Below are 4591 nucleotides of genomic sequence, written 5' to 3' on the forward strand. Positions count from 1 at the left end.
CTTTCCTGTTTCAGATTTATGCATTGGTGTTGTAGAGTTATGGAATAACGTAGGGTGGCAGGGATCTCATAACATCATCTGGTTGTATCCCTTGCTCAGAGCAGAGCCTGTCTCCGTGTTGATCGTGGCCTTTCCTAATAGTTTTCACTCTCTCTGAGGGTGTACGCCCCGCAGCCACAGCGGGCAGCTCCTTCTACCGAATGATCATCCTTGTGATTTTTTTTTGTTATTGTTCTTAATGCGCAGTCATAATTTTCCACAATGCAGTTGGTGCTTGTTGCTCCTTGTTCTTTCATTGCACACCTCTGAGAAGAGTCAGACTCTGTCTTCTCTGTAACCACCAACCAGGCAGCCGAGACAGCAGTAAGATCTCCTTTTAGCTTTTTTTTTTTTTTTTTTTTTTTTTAAATCCAGATCAACAAACTTAGTTTTCTCATTTTCTGTTTGCTAAACATGTGCTCAGGTTTCTATACTTTTATAATCATAGAATATCTTAAGTTGGAAGGGTCCTACAAGGATCATGGAGTCCGACACCTGGCTCCACACAGGACCACCCAAAACTCAGGCCATGGGTCCTGAGGAGCCTGTCCCAGTGCTCGACCACCTCTGGGTGCAGAACCTTTCCCTAACCCCCAGCCTGACCCTCCCCTGTCCCAGCTCCATGCCGTCCCCTCGGGTCCTGTCGCTGTCCCCAGAGAGCAGAGCTCAGCGCCTGCCCCTCCGCTCCCCTCGTGAGGGAGCTGCAGGCCGCCATGAGGCCTCCCCTCAGCCTGCTCTGCTCGGGGCTGAACAGACCACGTCACCTCAGCTGCTCCTCACACACCTTCCCTTCTAGGCCCTTCAACATCTTTGTTGCCCTCCTTTGGACACTCGCAAATAGTTTTATGTGTTATATTGTGGCACAGAAAACTGAACACAGTGCCTGAGGTGAGGCCACAGTGATGCAGATAGAGCGCACCGGGGTAGAGTATATAAATGTAGTAAATGAGAGGTAGAAAACTCTGTGACAGAAAACAGGCAATGTCATATCGTAGGTTTATATCCTGACTCCTAAATAGAGGAAATAATTCATTATAAGCATCTCTGTCGTTATCAACTTAATCTGTAAAGTGAGTAACACTTGTATTGAAGGTTTCTATTCTGAAAAAAATTACTGTTCTAGCAGATTATATTAATTGCAGTAGATTCTGTGTAGATATGGGGCATCACACACGAGTAAGGCCCTAAGGCTTGAAAGTATTTAGCTGTGAACTATCCCTAATGGTGACTGTTTGATATGGTTTTGAAAATTCTGATATGCTAAAATGCAAAGGTTTGTTTGCAGGCTGCCAACCTGGAAAGAGAGAAGGTACTTTTAAAATTTGGATCTGAAGAGAAAGAATATCATAATCTCAAGAAAGCTTCAGAATAAAAACTAGAATTTTTGCACACTATCTCTATGCAGCTGGAGATAGAAGGAAATAAAAACACCAGCTTGGATTTAATGCACTTCTATATAAAACAGTTAAGAGAATATAGGGAATATGTAGATTATCAAGGGAATATGTAGATTACTTGAAAGCTTTTTCTGGTTTGTATTTAATTGTTACAAGATTCCAGGTTGCTACAGCTCAAAGACACATCTCATTTCTAAGAAAAACAGAAGTGAACTTTCTTGAAGTCAAACCTCAATTTTCCAGTCAGGGTCTCCAGAAAGTAGAATTGTAAATCTGTAACATTGTAAGATTTTTTTCCCATCATTCAAGGTCTAGCTACAAATCTAAGTTACCAAGTTACTTGCTAGATTTTTTTTTCCTGGTTATTAGACCTGAGAACCTTGAAGACATGACCCTTCAAATGCTAGCTGTGGTAATTTTAGCAGGAAATATGAACATTACCCTTGCTGGGCCGGTCAGTGTGAGTTGCTTAAAACAAGTATCTGATGAAGGACTTCTACATAACAGAAAAACGGAACATAAAAAAAAGTCCTCTATCCTGATAACCCTTCCATCTGAAAATGACTACTATTTTTGCAATTTCATACATGTATTCATGCTCGTGTATACATTCCTTTGTATACCTATCCATGTATTCATGATCCTGTATATCAATATCCCTTTGTATCACTGCTTGGAACTTGCCAAATGCATGTAGTGCAGTGAGTGTAGAGTACAACCATCTGACACCTAGCAGGAGGTGAACATAATGAAGCACGTCAAACCAGCACTTGTGCTTCCTCTGCTGAGATTATTACAAGCACTTTACTTTCATTTGCAGTGCTCTGAGTGATCACACCACTTACTTTGTGACCTATTCTTCTCTGCTCTTCTCCTCCCCCTTCCCTTCCATGCACATTTGCACTGTTAAGCCAGAACATGAGTGCTGCATGGAGCTGGATTAATCAAAGTGTGCGTTTCTCTGAAAGGTTGTATGATTACAGGAAACCAGCTGAAAAATGAAAGATGCTGTCAGTGCTTGATCCCTGTTTAGGAGAAGGACAACATTGGTCTTGCTACTAGTAATATATCTTCTAAAGATGAAAATGTTTAAATTATACCAAAGGATGCTGCAGATATAACCATAAAGCAACAGTTCCAGCTTTCTGAATACAGAAAACCTCACACCCCTTAGCTGATAAGGGAAGGAGGGAGGTACTAGTTGTGTATACAGTAGGTAGATCAGGCGTACGGTTAAACTACAAGCCAAAACATGCTGAGATATAACAGTTTCTTCTATGGAGACAGGCTGACGAAGTTGGGGCTGTTCAGCCTGGAGAAGAGGGCTCCAGGGAGACCTTAGAGCAGACTTCCAGGACCTAAAAAGGATCCTACAGGAAAGCTATGGAGGAACTCTTTGTTAGGGATTGTAGTGGTAGGACTAGGAGTAATGATTTAAAACAAAAACAGTGTAGGTTTAGATATTAAGAATAAATTATTTTCTATGAGGGTGGTGAGACACTGGAACAGGTTGCCCAAAGAAGCTATGGATGCCCCATCCCTGGAAATGTTCAAGGCCAGGTTGGATGGGGCTGTGAACAACCTGGTCTGGTGGGAGGTGTCCTTGTCCATGACAGGGGGTTGGAATTAGATGGTCTTTAAGATCCCTTCTAGTCCAAACCACTCTATGATTCTGTGACTTCTCATTGACTGCACTGCTAAAAAGTGGTATTAGGGTATTTCGTTCTGTACAGCATGTTCAACTCCTCTCTTGTTGACTGGAAGACGTCAACTAGCTGAAAGAGCAGCCAGAGGCCAAGCAGAGCAACAGCCATCCCCCAGCACTTGGACTGGGCTGATCTTCAAGTTTCTGCACATTTCTGTAACTGCACCACCACCCCAGAGCTGGGTACGGTACAGTGGTCCTGCAGGACCTGGGAGTCAGTGTCTTGTATGGTTTAGTTCAGTGTAAACTTGTTTTTGAGGTATCTTGACAAGAGATAAGAAACCAGATTATCAATGTAGGAGAACATGAAGCAACTGATGAAGAAATTTTGCTGAATTTGGGTAGCAATTCACTGTCGCTGTTCTTTCCCACTTCCATTGAGAAAGTGCTGGCTCTTGTGGCACTTCAGATACAAAGCCAGATTGGTGAAAATGAATTACGTACCTCTGATGTACAAAATGAAATCTGAGATATTAATTAGATCTTCATGAAAGGTGGGACATTTTCATCCAAACAATCCAAAGATAAGAAGGCAGATGCTGACATAAAGCATTTCGATATGTTAAATGAAGGCTGGGGAGTAGGGGTCTGGATGTCAGACTGCTATAGTTTGCTCCCAGAGTATTTCGTAGCAGGAACCAGCAGTGGGCTGCATCAAAATGCCTTAGCTGTTCTCCAAGGTCCATCTGCAGAGAGGTTGACTACAGAAACCATGAGAGCAATTGTGCCTTCACAGATGTAGCTTGGATTTCACTTAGCCAGAAAAGTTCTGAATTTCATTAGATCTCTGTTACAGACTTCGCAGCTCTGCCCCAGTGCTAGGCCTTACTCATTATCGTACAGGAACCAGAAAGTGAAACTGCCCTGGAAGGCTGACAGCAGCCCAGCTTTGCAGCCAAGCTGAAACAGAATCAGAAAGCAGAATTTTCATTGTTGTTCAGTTGCGTTGACTTCAGCTATAGCATATTTGAGCCGAATAGTTGTAATCAAATGGTCTTGATAATAATGCTGCTGCCAGTCTTTTGTGGAGAAATTGACAGCAAAGACACGAAGTGCATCTCAAGGTGCAGTTAAACCAAACTTGCTTCCAGTACACAAGCTATTGACAAGCACAGCATGAAAAGCAGTATCAGCAGTGAAGTAGTTTAAGGGGATATTGGATGCAAGATAGAAGTTCTGTTTAACAGGGCTTTCAGTGTTTGCTTTTCCTTTTGGGCTTTCACTTGCTAAATGAGCACTTTTAAGGGGTTTTGAAGCTTGGTGTAAATGATCTATAAACATCAGATTTACACAGTCTGGTTATTGTAGATCATGCAAACCAAACTAGTTTATTCCTTAAATAATTTGAATATTAATGAAAGCATGAAATTCTTTTAAAGAAATAAGTGAAGATGCATCACCTTCAGAGCTCATGTTTGGATGGCTGTACAAAGAATACTTGCATTTTCAG

The sequence above is a fragment of the Anas acuta genome, chromosome 8, assembly GCF_963932015.1.
Source record: "Anas acuta chromosome 8, bAnaAcu1.1, whole genome shotgun sequence".
NCBI lineage: Eukaryota > Metazoa > Chordata > Aves > Anseriformes > Anatidae > Anas > Anas acuta.